The sequence below is a fragment of the Cannabis sativa genome, chromosome X, assembly GCF_029168945.1.
Source record: "Cannabis sativa cultivar Pink pepper isolate KNU-18-1 chromosome X, ASM2916894v1, whole genome shotgun sequence".
Taxonomy (NCBI): Eukaryota; Viridiplantae; Streptophyta; class Magnoliopsida; order Rosales; family Cannabaceae; genus Cannabis; species Cannabis sativa.
Genome location: NC_083610.1, coordinates 72,807,274 through 72,828,875, shown reverse-complemented (window position 1 = coordinate 72,828,875; position 21,602 = coordinate 72,807,274).

The following is a 21,602-nucleotide window of genomic DNA, read 5'->3' as shown; positions in this document are numbered from 1 at the left end:
TGCAGGAACTCGCAGAACCTGGGACCATCGACATTCGAGACAGCGAGTCCACGGTGTCGGCCCGCGACTACCTTATCCACTCGAGGCATGCTCCTGACATCGAGGTCGAGGAGATGGACGATGAATGGACGACTCCAGTTCGCGAGTCAGGTGAGGACGAAGAGGAGGCGGAAGGGAGTGGGACAGATTCAGTTGACGATTCCCAGCTGAATGAGCCCTTCGCGTGTGAGGATTTAATTTCGAGGGTTTCCAAATCAGACTTCACCACCTTTGTGAGGTTAAACTTGCTGCGACTCGAGTTTCAGTGACCTAAGCCATCTCAGAGAGCGCATCTTCCGTTTACTAACCCTGCGATCATTCCCACACAGGATGTGGTAGTTTCAATACCCATCCTTCGGTGTGGGGTATCGGTCCCCTTTCATCCCTTCATCGCAGCTATTCTTAGGCGATATGATGTATCGCCTTTTCAGCTAACTCCAAACAGCTACCGCACTGCCCTAGCCTTCTATGCGATGTACATGGAGTATGTCCATAGGCCCCCCTCAGTAGAAGAGTTCAGCTATTTCTACGACATAAAAAGTGTAGGTCTTCATAATGGCTTCTACTGCTTTAGCAAATGGGCCACTTCTGAGATCAACGGAGTTAAAGGAATGGTGTCGAACATGGGGGATTGGAAATCGAAGTGGTTTTATGTCTTTAAAGTCCCTGGGATTAGGACTGACTTTAATCGCAGACCTAGTATGTCGCGTGTTTTTTTAACTTAGACATTTTCTGAATTGCTTTTGAGATCTTTTGCTTACTCGCTCTTTGTTGTTCTCGCAGATAGACCAGCTCGACCGGTACTTGACGCGTCTAGCAGAGAGACAGCTGAAATCCTCGGGAGCCTTCCGGTACAAGATCGCGACTGGCGATTACTGTGTACAACTGCGAAGTTGCGAGAACATCAGCTGATTCCTGAGAACGCGAGTCTTCAAAGGGAACCAGTATACAAAGAACCATCCGAGAGGCAGCAAGAGCGAATAGACAAACGCCTTTCTAAGCAAACTCCTCGACCAATCTCAGGTAATTCATCTCTTGTTATAAACTAATAGGTAGAGTTTGACTTATACTTATCTTTCATTTATCTTCGCAGATATGACTTTTTTGAAGTCCGCACCTGTCCTGAAGATCAAGCCGAAGGGTGGAGCAACGACGACTTCGCTGGTTGTCGCCCAAAAGAGGAAGAGCGATGCGATGGCTACCCTTGCCACAGAATCTTCCAAGAAGCTGGCCAAGACCGCACAGGACAAGAGGAAGAAAGTCGTAATCGATCCACCTGTCTGAGCTCGCGACTTCCTAGCCATGTAAGAGAAGTTCCTGGCCGAGATTCCTTATGAGGATCTTGTTACGCGCTCTGCCGAGCTGGCTGCGCAGTCTATGACTCTGTTCATAAAAGCTGCTGCTACTCCTTCAAAGGAAGCCGACTCGCTGAAGAGGCAAAATGCCCAGTTTCAGGAGAACATAAAAAGGCTGAAGCTAGAAGTGGCTAGGAAGGAGAAGGAGCTCGAAGAAATCAGCAAGGCTAAGGAGCAGGCGGAGCTCGAGGTCAAGAAATCGCAGGCGACGATCGAGGAGATGACCCGCGAGTTGGAGACTGAGAGAGAGAATGGGAAGAAGCAGTATGATCAGGCAGTGTCTGATTATATTTATACCACTCTTTCCAAAGTTCCAGACTTCGACTTCTCTCTTCTTGGGGCAGAAGCTGCTGAGATGGCCAAGGCTTTTCGTGCCATGTCGCCTACTCTGACCCAAGGTGGGGGAGGGAACCTTCCTGATGAGGTCGAGGGTGCGAAAGCTGAAGAAGTCGAGAACGAGGTCATCAGCAAAGTCGCGGATGAGACTGCTCCTGCTGCTCCAGATGTTTAATTATGTTTTTTAATTTTACTTCTCTTTTTATATATGCGGTACAGGGGTACTCGCGCTTTTGTACTTGGACAAATTTCTTTTTATTTTGGACAAATTTATATCCTCGCAGGGATAACTATCCTTTAACATTTTCGCAGTACATGGGTACTCGCGTTTTATATATATATATTTGCGACTTCAATTACAGCTTGGTGTAATAAGTAGGAATATTTACAAAGCTGATAAATTTTTTGAAAATTTAACTAGTAATTTCATTCATATAATCAATAGTACATTCGGGTACATTCGGGCATATATACCCCCCTATACTTAGGATTTTTTTCTTTTGAATGAAAAATATCTAAGTATAAGTACAAGAGTAAACATAATCGAATAATGCGAGTACTATTGATAATAAAATTTCAAACTCTCGCCATTCCATGCTCGTGGAATCGTAGTTCCATCGAGTGTTGTGAGTCGATACGTTGCATCACCAATTTTTTCTGCGATGAGGTATGGTCCTTCCCAATTATCCCCAAAGACCCCATGCGACGGGTTTTTGGTGTTTGGCATTACTCTTCTAAGGACCAAGTCTCCTGCTCGCAGGGCTTTTATTTTCACTTTGGAGTTAAAGTATCTTGCAGTTCGCTGTTGGTAAGCCGCATTTTTTAGGTGCGCTTGGTCACGCTTTTCCTCTAAAAGATCAAGCCAGAATAGCTGATTCTCGTTGTTCTGCAAGATGTTGAAAATATCTCTGCGTAGGGAACCTGCCCCAACCTCAACTGGCAACATGGCCTCGCACCCATAAGAAAGTGAGAAGGGTGTTTCTCCAGTTGTAGATCGAGGGGTCGTATTATAAGACCATAGGACTTGCGGTAACTCGTCTGGCCAAGCTCCTTTGCGATCTTCTAGTTTCCCTTTTATGGTGTGTTTGATTATTTTATTAATGGCTTCAGTTTGTCCGTTACTCTGCGGGTAAGCAACTGCGGAAAAAGCCTTTTTAATTCCCAAATCATCGCATAGCTGTCGCATCTCTTTGCAGTCAAACTGTTTTCCATTGTCTGAAATGAGTTTATGCGGAATGCCAAAACGACAAATGATGGAGGTATAAACAAACTCGCACAATTTCGTTGCTATGATGGTTGCGAGTGCTTTGGCTTCGGCCCACTTCGTGAAGTAATCGACTGCGACTACTGCATATTTGACTCCGCCTTTTCCTTTGGGTAACTCGCCGATTAGATCAATTCCCCATATTGCAAAGGGCCATGGACTCGTGATAGAATGGAGGTTACTCGGAGGCTGGTAGGTGTAAGTGGCTATTCGTTGACATCTGTCACACTTCTTTGCAAACGCGAGAGCATCTTGTTGCAATGTTGGCCAGTAATACCCTTGTCGCATAATTTTTAATGCAAGGGAATTACCTCCGGTATGATTGCCACAAATCCCCTCGTGTACTTCACGAAGTATGTAACCACAATCCTCTCCACTGATACATTTGAGAAGCGGTTGACTAAAACTTCTACGATACAACCTTTGGTCATATATTACATAATGGGCTGCTCGCTGTCGCAATTTTCTTGCCTCTACTTTATCATCGGGTAAGAGCCCCTTCTCCAGATATGCGAGGATAGGAGTCATCCAGGTAATCTCCTGAACGTCATCTATCTCCATGACTACTTCTTGATTTATGGTTGGGTGAGCCAATACGTCTACCGGAATCACATCGAGCAATTCGGCTTCTCTAGTTGAGGCCAAACGGGCCAATGCGTCTGCGTGGGCATTTTGAGCACGCGGTACTCGAGACACGACTACATTTTTGAACTTCTGCATTATTTCGCGAACAATGGCTAAGTATTTAACCAATCTCCCTCCTCTCGCTAGGTATTCTCCATTCACCTGGCATACCACGATTTGGGAGTCGCTAAAAGCCTGAAGATATTCGACTTTCATCTCGAGGGCAAGTTTCAATCCTGCGATTAAAGCTTCATACTCGGCTTCATTGTTAGATGCTAAAAACTCAAAGCGTAAAGCAGCGTGTACCTTGAAATTATTGGGACTGATTAACAAGATCCCACTGCCAGAACCTTCGCTATTTGAGGCTCCATCGACGTACAATGTCCATGTTTCTGTGCCAGCTATAGCAATGTCACTTCTGTCCTCTACGACTGCCACCTTGGTGCTGGGGAATTCAAGTATAAAATCTGCCAAGGCTTGCCCCTTGATCGCAGTTCTCGGTTTATACTTGATGTCGAACTGACTCAACTCCATCGACCATTTTAACAATCTCCCTGATGCTTCTGGTTTCGCTAGAACTTGTCTTAAGGGGAAGTTCGTCAAAACTTCAATGCTGTGAGCCTAGAAGTAGGGTCGCAATTTCCTTGAGGATATTATCAAGGCAAAAGCCAATTTCTCCATTTGGGGATAACGCGTCTCGGCATCCAGTAATCGCTTACTGACGTAATACACTGGGTATTGGCGTCCTTGGTCCTCGCGTATTAGTACCGAACTAATCGCATATTCTGAGACGGCCAAATAGATGGACAAGACTTCTCCGAACAATGGCTTTGACAAGATCGGAGGCTGCCCCAAGTGTGTTTTTAAAGCTTGAAAGGCTTGCTCGCATTTTTTCGTTCCAATGAAACCTTTTGTTGCCTTTCAAAATCTGAAAAAACTCCTTGCACTTATCAGAAGATCTGGATATAAAGCGGTTTAAAGCTGCGACTTTACCTGTGAGGCTTTGAACCTCCTTTGGCTTGGTCGGTGATGGCATCTCCACCAATGCCCTGATCTTCGCAGGATTGGCTTCTATTCCTCGCTGATTAACCATAAAACCAAGGAATTTCCCAGAGCCAACCCCAAAGACGCATTTCAATGGATTTAGACGCATCTTGTATCGTCGCAGTATATCGAACATGGCCTGTAAGTGGGCAATATGATCCTTCGCATGTTGTTATTTTACGAGCATATCGTCAACATATACCTCTATGATCTTTTCGATGAGATCTGCGAACATCATATTCACTAGCCTTTGATAAGTCGCACCTGCGTTTATTAAACCAAAAGGCATTACTTTGTAACAGTATAATCCTCGATCAGTAATGAACGAGGTATGCTCTTGGTCTGGTTCATACATCGGGATTTGATTATATCCCGAGTATGCATCCATAAAACTCAAAAGTTCGTGACCTGCAGTGGCATCGACAAGCTGGTCAATGCTAGGAAGAGGAAAGCTGTCTTTGGGACAGGCTTTATTTAGATCTGTAAAGTCAACACAAGTGCGCCATGAGCCATTAGGCTTTGGCACAAGTACGGGGTTTGCTAACCAGTTGGGGTAAAACGACTCCCGTATAAAGCCGCAGGCAAGGAGGCGGTCGACTTCTTCTTTCAGCGCTTGGTACCTCGCGGGGTCCATTTTGCGGCGCTTTTGTCGGACACCTCGCACTTCGGGGTCAATGTTCAAGCGATGACACATGACTTGCGGAGATATCCCGACCATATCTGAATGTTTCCAGGCAAAGACATCAAGATTTTGCTTTAAAAAGGTCGTTAATTGTTCCCGCAGCTGTAAATTTAATTTAGAACCAATTTTTAAAACCTTGTTATTATCTACAGGATCTATAGGTACCTCGATTGTGTCTTCCGCGGCTTGGGCTGCGGCAGTGTGATCGAGGATTCTTGGATCCAAGTCCGGTTCGTCTATGTGCGGCACCTCCTCGATCCTGAGGATCTCCTGGCGAGGAGGTGGTGCTTCCAAAAGGTAGATAACATTTACTGTCCTTTTTTCTGCGAGTTTAACGGCTGCGTTATAACATTCTCGTGAGTCGGATTGGACTCCCCGCACCGAACCTACTCCAGCGGGAGTAGGGAACTTCATTGTCAGATGATAGATCAAGGTTACGATCTTCATCTCCTTCAGGATTGGTCGACCAATTACGGCGTTATACGCTGAGTATTGGTCGATTACTGCGAAGTCTGCCATTGACTTGGCTGTTACTGGGGCAGTTCCCAAAGTGATTGGGAGTTTGATCATTCCTTTAATTTCTATGACATCTCCCGAAAAGCCATAAATGCTCGATGTCATGGGTCGCAAATCCTTCTCCTGCAACCCCATTTGTTTGAAGGCTTGGAAATTCAGTAGATTCACTGAACTCCCATTATCAACCAGTATGCGATGGACATTGTCCCCACCAATATTGGCGACTATCACCAGTGCATCAGAATGCGGGTGATGGACCCATCTCGCATCACTTTCCATAAAGATGATGTCGTCGCATTCTTTCTTAAAGAGCTTCTCGGGCCGTTCACCAAGATTATTCACATTGGTAAGCGGCTTCTCCTTGGCTTCTCTGGCATACCGTTCTTGTGATTTGCGAGAGTCGCCTGCGATGTGTGGTCCTCCAATTATAGTCAGGATATTGCGAGGTGTTCTGGAGCCACTCGCATTCTGGTTTTCTCCTTTGTCATCCGCTTGGGGATGACTTTCCTCGCTCCTTTTATACTTGTCGAATTTCCCTCTCCGGATCAGCTCCTCTATTTCATCCTGCAAGACCCAACATTCTAGAGTAGTGTGACCAATGTCCTTGTGGTACTTACAGAATTTTTTAGGATCCCTCCGGTCGCGATTTCCCCTGATGGGGGGCGGCTTCTTGAAGACTCCGTTTCTTTCTTCAATCGCGTAGATATGGTCTCGAGGGACTGCGAGTTCAGTATAATTGACGAAGCGAGGTCCACCCTTCCTTTTTGGCGAGGACTCCTTCTTTGGAGGAGACTTGGCCAGCTTCGGACTTCGCTGTCTTCGCGGGCTGCGTCTTCTCGGGCTTCGGCCCCTGGAGTTCTTCCCTCGCGGACTGCGAGATCGTGACCGCGGTATGGGTGACCGGCGCTTGTCCTTCCCCTTCTCTAACTCCGCTAGAGAATTCTCAATTCTTTTGTGAGGTTCGGCCATGGCGAAGAACTCTACCAAGGACTCGGGCCTTCGAGCTTGTAGTTCCTTCCAAAAGTCGGTCCTCGGCAAGATACCTGTTATCAACATGCAAACAAGCGAAGACTCGAGGGCCTTCTCGACCTTTGTTACTTCTGCGTTAAAACGTTTGAAATAGTCTTGTAAAGACTCACCAGGTTCTTGTTTGATGTTGGCCAAAGTCGTATAAGGTGGCCTATACGTCATTGTGGCCTGGAAATGCGTGAGGAATAGGTCGACAAAAGTTTCCCACGTCGATATTGATGCCTCGGGTAATTGGGTGAACCAATCATGAGCATTTTCCTCGAGTGTTGCCGCAAGAATGCGGCACTTTGCGAGCTGTGGTACCTGGCCTACTTCCATTATAGTATTGAATTTTTCTAAATAGTCTATCGGGTTAGAAGTACCTTTATATTTGAGGGATTCGGATAGACGAAACCCTTTTGGAAGTTGAGCCTGTCGCACCTCTGTAGTAAAAGGCGAGGTGCCATGCAGCTTATATATAGGCTTACGTTGCTGCTCGAGCATTTTCAAAGCCTGCAGGAGCATGCTTTGGTCAATTCCTCCTGTCGCAGGAGCTGGAGTCGCTGCAACTGCGGGGCTCGCAACTACTGCAGCAAGGTTTGTTGGGACATTAATCCCAGTGGTCGCGATCGGCGCGATAGGCGGGTTATTATCTGTATTGACACCCTGATCGCCCGCATGGGGATCACGGAGTGTCTCGGTATTATGTGGGCCGCGAGAGCGTGCCCTGAAAACTGCGTTGCGATGATCACGTAGATCACCTCGGTGTACCTGATAACGTCCTCCCTGTTGTGTCTGTACAGAGCCGAACCTTGTATACCTGCTCGGAGTGCGACCATGCGACGACGAAGAGGCTGATTCTGCGTCGTTATCTCTCGATGGTCGGCTGCGAGGATTACGGCGCTCAGGATCTTCGTCGATTTGTGCGCCCTGGTTTGGAAACCTTGCAGATTGATCCCTTGACATTGGATGGTTCAGGTCCAGAGTTTCAGGGTTAGTTCTTCGTTCCCTGCGTACACGGTTAGTATGACGTCTAGAAGTTGTTACCTGAGGGTTATCATTGCGAATGGCGGGAACTCGAGGAGGGCGTCGAGCTCGGCTCTGTCCATCTACTTCGGCTTGTAGTGCCCGCAGTTGATCCTGAATCGCAGCATATTGATCAGTGGTGAGCTGGACCATTCCCTCGGATACCACCGCCGAAGTGACGGGGGGAAAATGCATCGTTGCTGGTGGCGTGGACGTGTCCCCGACTTGAGGGCCAGTCGTTTTTGGGAATAGGTTGAGAGGTCTGATATTGCTTCTCCCTACTCTGCCGTTAATGACGTCCACAGGTGGCACTCCGGCTCCAGACAGCGGTACACTCATCATTCCAATATTGATGGACCCGTTGTTAGCTCCGTTAGCGTGATTTCCAGCCATGATGATTAGTGTTCTTTGAAATGAATGAAGTCTTTAGTCGATTGCCACAGACGGCGCCAAATGTTGTCGAGTGAATTTCGCAACACCAAAATATATTATTTAATTAATATAAAAGAGAATTTTCAGAGAATCGACAAGTGCGAGTATTCGACCTAGAATGGCGAGTACTCGACTGGGAATGTGAGAACAATCAACAAAGCTGGAAAATATCAATAAGACAAAGAATTATAGTGGTTCAGTCAGATTGTGTTCTGCTTAGTCCACTGTAGCAAAGGATTCGTAGGTGTCATTTCATGGTGGATCACCCATTTATATACAAAGCAGGCGTCCAATCGGATACATAAGGATCACATTCATTGTTAATCCATTATTTACATATTGAATTGCAATAATTGAACCCAAACAACGTTAACATTAATAAATGGGTGACAGTTACTGAGTCCATCAACGTATGCGTCTTCCGCACCTATGAGTTGACTGTTCATGTTCCGTTGTTGAGCTCGCAGGGTTATCATTACGTTTGGACTGTCTGAGTCCTTAAGCAATCGCCTCCTGTAGACATCGCATATCGAGCTGATAGAACCTAGACACGCGAGTCTATATCGGTTTATCAAGGCTATTGGGTCGTTGGGACCAAATCGCACCATAGAGGGTTGATCTCTATGCTTTCGCAGAAGTATAGAGAGGATACTCGCATATGTCCCGACACATGCGAGTTGGATCCATTCTCTCATCCTTCATAACGCGAATTATAGTTACGCGATCCGACTTTGGTCGTACTCGCAAAATCTCGCTGGCTTTATCCCGGCGAGGTTCAAACTTCGAGGAGTCTCTCATGGACAATTCAGCTTTCATTGGAAATCTGAATATACGTGTCCTTTAAATAGGAGTCTTGTCTCGAGTTTCTAGGTGAAAGAAATCTCACCATAACAATAACAATAGTAAATCATTTCTAAAAACAGGTTTTTAATAAAAAAAAAATACAAGAACAAGTAAACCCAAAAAATTTACACTTGCATGTCTCATGCATTTTAGATAGGTTAGAAAAAATTAAATGTACTAAAATAACCTCATATACTTCATTACACTAAATAACGTTTTAAGTACGTGAAATTATATGTACATTTATTACACAAAGTACGCCAAAAATAATGTGTAGGAATACAATTCTATCTCCTACTGTACAAATCAAGACCACCACCTGCTATACATCTGTCATTGTACATGTCAACTTTAATAACTAATTGTATCTTATATTATTCAAATAACATTTTCATAACAGAATAAAATAAAACAAAAATAAATTAAAGTCCTAACTACACTTACTTGCACCAACCAACACGTTTCACACCAATTAAACTAGAAAAATATTAAAGGGTACCCATAGTGCTAGGGGTGTTCATTGGATCACTTCTAATATTTTTAGGCTTATCCAGATTCGATCTAATCATATATTGGATGTTAGATTTTACCATCAGATCCGATCCAATTAATTTCGTCATCCAATCGATCCAACATCCATTGGATGTATTTCATATATATTTATTTGTTTAATTTGGGTTTATCTAATATTTTAGACCTAATATTTTTTGGATCGGATTGGATCCATCCAATATTTTAGATCCAGTATGTATTGGATTGGTTTGGATCCATCCAATCTAAGAAAAAAAAAATAAAACTTTAATGTTAATTTTCATATATATATATAGATTTGACGTATAACAATATAAAATCTAATTACTCATCAAACTAAATGAAAATACTAATTAGTTCGATTGGATGTTAGGTGTATTAGATTTTTAGACACCCCATCTACCATCCGATATTTAAAAATAACATCCAATCCGATCACAATTAGATATCCAATGTTTGACGGTCGGTTGTAATTGAATCGGTCGATTCTCATTGGATTGGATCGATTTATGCACACCCCTACATAGTGCCTAATATTTTTGTGAGTTGTAAATTTATTATTAGTAAAATTTAATATAAAATCTCATTTATTTTATTTTAATAAATAAAAAATCATTAACTAATTATAACTCGTAGAATTGCTCATTAAAATATACACAATATTTATTAAAGTGGCACCAAATCGGTTGCCTATAAATGTATTTCATTCATATTTACACACACAGTAAGGACTTTCACATATATACAGTTTCAAGTTCAACGACATTGCATGTTAATGACGAAGAAAATTACAAAACCCCAACAACTATTTTTATTATTTATTTATTTTTGAAAAGCTAGAAAAGTGATAATTTGCCGTGGCATACCTAAAAGAGGTCCACATCATTTCCAACATTAGGTTCCCACTGCAGGGGACAATTGCCCTACTTTAATATTGTCATTTATTATTTCCTCAACTAATAATATCAGTTTTAATCATATTATTATTTTATTAAATATTAGACCAAATTCGAAATTCCTATTTAATAATTGATAATATGCTCTAATATTTTAGCCAAAATCTCAAAAAGTTTTTTAGACAAGCCATCACAATCTCAATTATACTGTCTGAGAGTGAGAGATTTCTGTTGATCCAAAAATTTAATCAACACTCACTTGTTAGATTGGCGAGAAGAGAATAAGTTTAAGTAAATAAATAGAGAGAAATTATAAAAAAATAAATAAATAAATAGAGAGACACAAGAGATTTATAGTTGTTTACTTCATATATCGCGACGACAATAGAACTACGTTTACTTCGAATTTTTATTACTCATGAGAATTACAAGAAATTAATTGGCTAAGCAAGAGCTTTGATTTTTAGAGAGAGAAAGTAGAGAAAGATACTCTGACTTTATGAAGATTTAGAAGAATATGCAAAATGAACTAGAGAAGTTCTCCTTTTATAGAGAATGAGGTCCTATTAAAATATTAATAAAATAATATAAATTATATGAAAAATTCACTTTGGGCTTATCTTGGCCATTAATATAATTGTAAAAATTGACTCTTGATGAAAATCGTCAATTTTGAATCTCGTTCGTTGGATCATTTTCGGGTAATCTGCGAAAAAAATTGCGCTTATCTTAGGCAGTGGGTCCAACTTTTTGCCATCAAATGGTTTGTTTGATTTCCGAAAACACTCTTACCTCAGTTATTTGTGAAAATAAATAATATGCTTAGAAGACTTCTAAAAAAACTGATTAGAAATGGCCTAGGTTGACAAAATGTCAACCTAGGCATTGGGCCCAATGCCAGTGTCAACTTGCACGCTGGGTCTCCTGTTTACCCTTTAGGATGATCTGTTTCTTTCCCAAAAGTACTTGTTTCCTCGTTTTGGATGGAGACGAAGAAAATTCTCGGGATACTTTTTCAATATTGTGGTTGGAGGCGCTCCAAGTTGACAATATGTCAACATGGGCGCTGAGTGCACTGGGTGCCCTAGGCGCCTGGTGCCTCAGGTGCTCAAAACAGAAAGTGTCCCGATTTTGATTAACGTGTTTATGACAGGTCTTATTCATGTCAAAGTATAAAGTTTGAGCAATTTACACTAAGACGAACCCAAAGACTGAAACCCTAGTTGGAATGTCAACCTGGGGTGAAAACCCTAGGTTCCCGGGTTGACTTTCGAGTTGTTATTTCATCTCTTTTCAGTTTTCCGGCCTCAGACTTGGATTTTTCTTTTCTTCTTGGTTTAGAGTACTGAAAAATGGTGAGTTGGAAATAACTTGGCGAGATCCAAACACCCATTCCAGAGTTCCCGGAGTCAACCTGGGCTCAAGGCTAGGAACCTCTCCTAGGTCGACTGCTATGACTTGGGACTACTCAACTCTAGGATGTTTTCTTTCTTGTCACGTGTCAAATATTACTGTTAACGTTACCAGAATTAGTTTCCGGATTAACAAGTTCCATTTCCAAAGAAGTACTTAGATTAAACTTACTACTTAGAACTTAGAAGCTTTGAAAAATCTTCTTATAGATAAATAATATGATTAAAATATTCGTGAATGGCGTAGGACAAACATCATTCAGTCTTGCGCTCAACTCATATTCTTTTGTGTTTATTGTTGCCCCCATGAATTAAAGTTTTTCACGTACGATTAAAAATATTAAAAGTATAAGGTTTTCTTTTCTTATTTAGAAAGAAAATAATTTTTTAATGTACCTGTTAAACACGTATTATAGGACAAAGATTAGTTTTTTATTTGTAGGATAAGAAAGAAAATTGCATTATGTTATCATGATTACACATTAATATTTGAAATAATTTGAATTATATTCCCATCCAGCTACGTACAGACCAACTTAAACTACTAATCATTAAGAAAATTCAACTAAAGATTAAAAAATATAAAGAAATGATTATTTATTTTTATTTTTTTTGAGAGGAAAAGAAATGAATATTATTAACATAAAAAAATTGAAAATAAAATAATTCATTATTGATACAAATTAAAATAGTTTAGTTCCTCCTAAAGCTCTATTAAGTAACATAAAACCATTTTATTGTGTGTAGCCATTAATATTTAGCATATACATAAGGTAATTCTAATGTACAACCTTTAATTTGTACCTTATAGTATGGGATAGTTATTTTGGTTAATAAGATTAAAGTGAAATAAAAATTATACGGTATGGTAGTATGTACGTACACATGTGATATATATTTTTTTTTTTGGTTAAAAAATAGCAGCTGTTTTATAAGAAAAAATTGTTAAAAAAAATAGCAAAAGGAGGAATGTTTTATATATGTGGCGTGTATACATTAATAGATTTGGTTTTTTTTTTTGCCTTTAAGTTAATGAGTTTTGCTATTTTAATTTTTTTTGTTATTGAAAAAAATATATATTTAAAAAAATACATATATAATTCATAAAAATTATATTATATTCAAAAGAATATTAGTAGGTACAATTTATGGCATTTGGCTAAACTTAAATTTGTGTATAAATAAGAAAAAATGTATGAATTCGAGTTGTATAGATAGTAGCATTAAAGAGAATTTTGAAAGTAGACTTTGTTGGCTCAAAAATCTAGACTAAACTTCTAAGCCACATTCGCTCGCTAGATTGGCGAGAGTGAATAAGTAATAATTAAGTATTTATAAGAGAGACACAACAAATTTATAGTGGTTCACCCTCTATATCGCGATAGTAACGAGGCTATGTCTACTTCGAGTTTTTATTTCTCACGAGATGGTAATTACAACAATAGACTAAGTGTCAGAAGCTCCAAATTCTAAATAGAGAAAATCTAGAGAGAGAAGTTCTCATTTTGTGGGTAGTTTTCTGAATGTCAAAAATGACCTTTCTTTTTATAGGTGAAGGAGATCCACAAAAATAAGAGAAAAATACAAATAAGATATTTTTAAACGTTGATAATGATCTAACGGTAAAAAATAAAAATTTGCTCTTGTTGGTGATGGCCATTTTTTGGAGCTGGCAGGTCCCACTGCGAGTAACCCGGAACTTATTTTTGTAACTTTCTTGGGATGAATTTTGACGACGATGGTTTCAGAATTATAGAGCATTGAATTATTGTCTTTGAAACGCGAGCTGAATCGCGTCAATTGGATCAAAATGGAGTGAGTTATGTCTGTTTTATTAAAGTTTAGGGCCAGTCCTATTGGTGTGCAAGTTGGGCTACTGGACAAGGTCTAAAAACATAAAGGCTCCAATATATTTTTTCTTTAATATTTTTTTAGGATTTTTTTTAATTAAACTTTTCAATAAGCTAACAACTTGTTATTGGTCACTCCCATAAAAAAAAAAAAATCCATTACTACTGCTTATTAATATTTTTTTTTTATCAAACCTTTCATATTCTTTTATTCTATCATCTTCTTTTAAAGTTGTATTGGAATCAATACTAATTTAATAAAATAATTTGAGTTTTTTTTTACTTAACTAGCATTAAATTTGAATAAGCAGAACCCAACCTATTAGATCTTTTATCAACTTATTAAGTTCTACTATATTTTTGCCATATATACATATAAATATTTTTAAAGATTATATAATTAGATAAAGTCAGAGAGACTGACCAAGAAAATAAAAGGGAAATTTAATTTTCTATACTTAGAAAATCAAAAAAAAATTTCCCTAAACCAAAAATTTAAAACATAAAAAAACTATTCCTTTTTTTTCAAAACCCCAAAAATACCCCCCTCACAATATTCTCTCTCTCTGCATCATCTCTCTCTCCCTCTATCTCACCCCAACCGCCCACCCTCACCCGAACCACCCTCACCCACCCACGTCAACCCCAACGCCGATCACCACCCTCACCCCCGTCGACCACGACCCCAACCCCTCCGACCCCAACCCCAACCCGAAAGAGCAACCCCAGTCTCTGAAACTTTTTTTTTTCCTGCGATTTGAGAGAGGGAAGAAGACAAAGGTCCGATGGTCGGACCTTGGGGGTCCGATGGTCGGACCCATTGGACCCCCAAGGTCCGACCATCGACCTTTGAATTTTTTTTTTTTTTTTTTTCTCGCGATTTTGGAGAGAGAGGAAGAAAGGGTCGATGGTCGGACCTTCAGTCCGATGGGTCCGATGGTCGGACCCATCGGACCGAAGGTCCGACCGCTTTAATTTTTTTTTTTTTTTTTTTTTCCTGCGATTTGAGAGAGAGGGGAAGAGAGAGGTCCGATGGTCGGACCTTGGGGTCCGATGGGTCCGATTGGTCGGACCCCATCGGACCCCATGGTCCGACCATCGGACCTGGGGTGTGGGATTATTGGGACCGGCTAGATAGAGAGAGAAAGAGAGATAGTTTTAGTTTGGGGGTATTTTTGGGGTTTTGAAAAAAAAGGTATAGTTTTTTTAGGGTTTTAATTATTGGTTTAGAAATCAATTTTTTTGATTTTCTAAGCATAGAAAATCAAATTTCCCAAATAAAATTGGATACAAAATATATTTATATATATGAATTAGAATGTGATATGATCATAATAAACATGAAGTTACACGTTATCTTAATTCTCGAGTGAGTGTTGTTTTCAAATGAGTACATATATAGCATCTATTGTAGACAAAGAGTAAGTAGACAAGACAATAGAAAAACATGATGAGAGAATGAAAATGATTTATATATAAATATAGTATACGAAATATGTGTCATTTGTGGTTTATAATTCTCAAATTAAGAGAATTGAAAATGCATATCTACACATATATTTAAATGGGCAATTTGATATGTGGGAACAAGCATTGATGTTGTTGTTTTCCAAAATTTATACATGAAATGATTCTTTCATTGCACCACACCCATCATGTGTCTTAAGTGTCATTAATGTATTTATGGCCCCTTCATTGAATTCAAGACCTTCACGCCTAACTAGCCAAACAATCTTTCTTTGAATAGAAAAAGTATATAATTATTATTATTAGAAGGTTTAATATAAATAGAATACATTATATTTATTTTGGCACTCTTGAGAACTTTTTAGTCTAATTTTTTTTATGATTATATTTAAAACTATCAATTTTTAGAAAATTTTAAGTAATTAACAATGCATAAAACAAAAGTTACATATTTTATTGCACGATTGATTATTTTTTCTTATACGCATGGTAATTAATTGTTTAAACATTATTTTGTGGCATTGTAACTATTTAGAATTTTTTAAAAATTTACAAGTGATCTTAAATAGCTACAAGGTATGCGATCATGAAAAAATAATTAGATCAAAAAAATTTTTTAGATACTAAAACATATAGAAAATACCAAAATAACCCTTTAAAGGTCTGCTATGTAAATTTTCTAAAATTTATATTTATTTTCAAATTTGTATAAAATTAATGATACCTTATATTTTCGATAAAAGTAATTAGATAATATACATATAATCTAAAAATTTGCATATAATGGTACATTATTATTTATAGAATATACTTAGTACCATTATTATTTATTGGAATATACTTTGTACTTGTAATTTGTTGATTAGATTTGAACTAGTTTTTATACTAATTTTTAAATTATATAGAGTACTTGATACTGATTAATTAAAACTAAAATATCTTCTTTCTAATTTTCTCCTATTTGGTAATTCATTCACTCATGTTTAATCAATATAATTTATTGAGTTGGGCCCACAATTTGTAGCCTACTTGGATCTAAATATTAATTTTAAATATATATTAAAATTGTTGTGTAGACAATTTACAATAAGACTTTGGAGTCTTGGGAAAATTGGAATCCAAGTCAGTGTGGTCTATTTTAAGCCCAAATGGGACCAATTTTGTGGACTGTTCTTAGGTCAATCCCATTCTTCTTCTAAACTTACAGACTTAACAGTTACCAATCTTAGATAAATAACTAAAATCCGTATTTGCCCTTACAGCATAAAGATGAGAAAAAAATAATAAATATATAAGAATAATGATTTCTTTACAATAAATAGTACTATACAATTATACAAGATAGAAGAACCTTTCTAAGCAGCTCAAAAATTATTTACAACTTTTATTGTAACCTACTTCAATTAAGATGTTAGATTAAAATATTTTAAATGCATAACAATTTTAATACAGAATAAAACAGATTGTTACATAAATAGGAATGAGATTGTATACATTCAGCTATTGATTTTAGGGGTGAGCATAAAATCCAGAAAATCGACAAAAATCGTTTAAACCGACCCACCGAACACTGTTGGAACCGAAACCGACGAAATCGAAAACTGAAAATACCACTAACGGTTAAAACCGACATTGAACAGTCAGTTTTTTTTAGGGTAATAAACCGATCGAAAAATTCGAAACCGACCGTTATACATATATATATTAATTTATTAAGTTTTTTTTATGTATTATAGTTACTAATAATATATTATTTTTTTTATTAATATTAAAGTTAAGAGAATAAGATAATTAGTTTTTGAGCAATTAATTTATATGTTTGTAGTTATAAAATGTAGAATAATGTATTTATAGAATAAATTAAATTATTTTTTTTAAAAAAAAAAAGTTTGGTTTGGGCGGCTTAAATCGACCAAACTGAGGTTCAAAACGGTCGGTTTTAAGATAGGTTCTAGATTGGTCGGTCGGTTTTTCGGATTGTACCAATTGAGACCGAAAACCAAATTTTGGATTTTTATATAGAAAAAAACCGACCAAACCGACTGATGCTCAACCTTAATTGATTTTTATATACCTTCAACAAAAGAAAATTAACACTAATTTGAATTGATATTCAGGCTTTCATGCTCTCACGGAATCTTTAGATGGAGTTATTGAAAGACAGAAAATGAGTAGCCTACTTGAAAATTGGTATCCTATTTTTATAATTATATATTTGAATTTTTTTTATAGAAGTTTCAGTCATAATTAATTATCAAAATATTTTAAATTAATTAAAAAAGAAAATTGGATAAATACAAGCCAACCCTCATAACTTTTAGTGCTAGAAAATTTTAATGAAGTTAAAAAAAAATGAGCCCCTAAAACAATTACATTATAAAAATACAAAACACAAAAAATCAATTTTTATATTTAGAACTTAAATTTGGGTGGGCCCTCGAGTGGCTAAGGAAAATAATAATGGTCATTAAATATTTTGTTCATTAATCTAACAGTCTAATATTATATTATAGGAAAATACTTAGGTAGAGTCATGAAAAACGTTTGTACATACAAATATTTTTTTTTACTATGTGTCACCCTGATATTTAATACTAACATTTAATTAATTCTTTTTATATATTTTTTTTTAAATTTGGAGATATCAATATAAGGAAAGTTCCTTTTCAAAAAAATAATAATAAAAAAATATAAGGAAAGTTACTTTAAATAATAAGAAAATTTATTAATTAAATATATGATACCCCTATTAACTTTAAAAAAAAAAATTTAAAAATAAAATAATAATAACGGTCAAAAAATAAAATTATCCTAATAAGGAGAGGTATTATAGATATCTTTTATAGGAGATTTTGGTGTGAGAATTTTTATTAAAAAATAAAAAAATAAAAAGACTTGGTGATAGACTTTGTTTATTCGGTGACTTCCATTGATGAAGTTAAAAGGTTTTCTCTTTTATTAGATAATTAACGATTGGAGTTTAGAAGGAACACAATTTTACAATAAATTCTTCTTGTCAGACACTAGTTTCAGTAAGAAGATAAACTATCTCAGTGCAAACTGTAAGATATATCTATTAATGTAATTGTGCATTGTAATTTATCTTTATTTTTTTTATTTATTATTAAAAAAATTATTTAGAGTTTTTCTTTAGTTTTTTAGAGAGGATAAATTACAATGCACTATTGTTATTTTGTTTTTTTTAATCATTTTTAGAGTTGTTAGGGGTGTATTATATATTTAGTTAGTAACTTTTTTTTTTTAGAACAAGTAATTTTTCTTATATTAATATCAAGAAATTATTAAAAAAAAATAATATAAGAGGAATTAATTAAATATTAATATTAAATATGAGAGTGACACGTAATAAAAAAAAAAGTCTGTATGTAGAGATGTTTTTTGTGACTCTACTTAAACATTTTCCAATATTTAATTTGTAAATTACTATTGAATTAAAATCTAATTTTTTAAAAATTAAGGTTTCTAAAATTGATATTTAATTGTAGATTTTATTTTAATAACCATCAATGAGTAATACACATTGTTGCTCCTAAAATCGCCCAATATACGTGGACCAGTCAGGAAGGGACACGTGGATCAAATTACTTGAGAAGAACTGCTAAGTCTTTGTGTGACACCAGGAAGCGTTATTCGCATGGGTCCCGGAAGATACACCCGGAGTACAAGGTACTCCCGGAAGCGAGCATAGCTCAAAGGCACTCCGGGACGTGTCAGGTCTCTCCCGAGACATCAAGTCGCATTTAATGCCGCATGGGAGGAAGCGTGTTGGGACTGTGCACGCAATAAAGTCTGACGGCACATCCCCCAAACAGCAGCGCTACAGTAATGACCATTTAAGTCTAGCGACGGCTACTCTGCGAAGAGTCACGTCAATCATAAGACAAAAAGGACATTCTCCATAAAAACCCTACAGCACCTAGGGATTTGACCATGCATCACCCATGGTATATTCATCGGAAATGCCCAACTTTATGGATACTTACAGACACATGTGTAAGTACAATTATAGGGATTGCCCCACTAAAACACTATAAATACCCCCTCAAAGCTCATTTAATGGGGTCGGAAAAATCTTGGCTGCTTAAGAGCAAACAGAGAAAAAACTCACCAAGAACATTCCTTGTATTAAAGAGAGAAACATTCTCCCAAGTGTAAGATCTGTCTTAAAGACATCCATAAATATCAGTGGCTCGTGGACTAAGGCTCATTAACGCCCCAACCACGTAAAAAGTCTTCATCTCGCTTTCGTACAGCTCATTATTATACTCATATTTTATTGGTTGCCGAAAACCTCGGTCAACATTTTGGTGCTTTCATTGAGAGCTGAGGAAAGCTGCTTCGCAACAAGCATTTAACTTCACAACAATGGTGGAGACGAGAGCTACACGTCACCCTCGCCCTCTAGAAGACGCTCAAGATCCCAATGAAGAGGATGTAGCCTCGAGGGCAGCAGAGGAGTCCGAGGAAGAAGTTCCAGATGAAAACCACGAGGAACACCTCGACGAATACGCTTACGATGATGGAAGCTACCAAGAGTTGGTGCTCCTCAGACAAAAAGCCATCGATCACGAAGCTGAGATCGAAGCTCAGAAAGTGCAAAATCAAAAGATGCAGGAGGTGATGCTAGCCATGCAAAAAGCCATGGAGGCAGCTGGCATTCACGTGCATCCCAAGGCAATGGCCGCTGGACTCGAGGGGGAGCCAGCTACGTCTTCGCCCAATTCCCAGCAGCAAAGGCCTAGGGAACCTAGCCCTATAAGGCACCCTGCTGAGGAAAACCAAACAAAAAACCCTACTTCTGCCCCTGGTCGGAAGAAAAAGGCGCAGGATCCGCGTAAGGTCCGCTCAGATTTCCCTAAAGGGAAAGGTCCGCAGAGGGGCAAGCCCCAAAGAGGGAGTCTTGGCCCTCAGGATCGAGGGGACCGAAAGAGCGTTTCCGTGCACCAGGAACCGGGGGGTAGAGGAAGAGGAGGACAGAGATGTCCACCCGTTGATTTGAGAAATCAAATCAATGGGAATCAAGGTGACCTCCGGGATCACCTTGATCAAAAAAGATACAGACCCGAAGTCTCCTCGGGTACTGTAAACGAAGGGATTATGGCAGAGCTCGCCAGCCTTCGAAAAGATATCGCCCGAGTCTCCCGAAGGCAAAAGGGAGATGACTCCGACTCGGACAGTGAGGACCGGGAGCCCTGCGCCAAGCATATCCTGGAGGCGGAGCTCCCTAAAAACTTCAAAATGCCCGAAATGGCGGCATATACTGGGAACTCCGACCCCAGTAATCACCTGTCACGATTCAACCGAGTCATGACAGTCATGCGGGTCAGCAATGACGCCAAGTGCCTATGCTTCCCCCTCACTCTGAGCGGTTCGGCGGAGGAGTGGTTCAAGAAACTAGAACCAGGATCGGTGGGATGTTGGAACAAACTCCAAACCAACTTCAGAAGGCAATTTGTCGCCGCCAGGAAGGTCAATTTGGAAGTCAGTGCCTTGACTAACATCAAGCAACTACCCACCGAGACTTTGAAAAATTACATCAAGAGGTTCCGAGAGGAAGCCTCGAAGACCAAGAAAGTTGACGACGGACAACAGCTTGCGCTTCTCCAAGCAGGAATCCGTACGGGGACTCCCTTCTGGAACGAATTACAGCAAGAAGCGCTAACCTTCAGGACTTCCAGAAGCGAGTCCAAAAATATATTAACCTCGAAGAAGCCCAGATCGTGGCTTACGGGGGCTATTATCCAACCGGGATAGCAGGATACATGCCAGGAGTATCGCCCTCGGGTACTGTCCCGACCGCGACCCCTCCGCTTAGTGGCATACAGTTTTCTGCCACTCCCGGGTACAACCAAGGGCAAGCTCTGCCCCCGGCGTCTTCCCATTACGACAATCCGTCCGGGGTGAATGGACGGGCTCCTTCACAGGCTGCCCCAACCGCTAGCTTAACAGGCCCTACTCAAGGGTCTAGAAGCAAGAGGTCTTCCAAAGGCAGCACCCGAACGGGAGAGAAGCGCCAGAAGAAGGGGTATACACCCCAATACACCCAGTACACAGAGCTCACGGACTCTCAGGAACGTGTCTATTTTGCCACAAGGCAGAATACGCACTACCGGAGACCCCAGCCATTGTACAGGGACAGCTCCCGGAGAGATCCGAGCAAAAGGTGCGAATATCATAACGACATCGGCCACAGCACCAACGAGTGTAAAAATCTCAAGGATGAGATTGAGAATCTGATCCGGTTGGGCCACCTCTA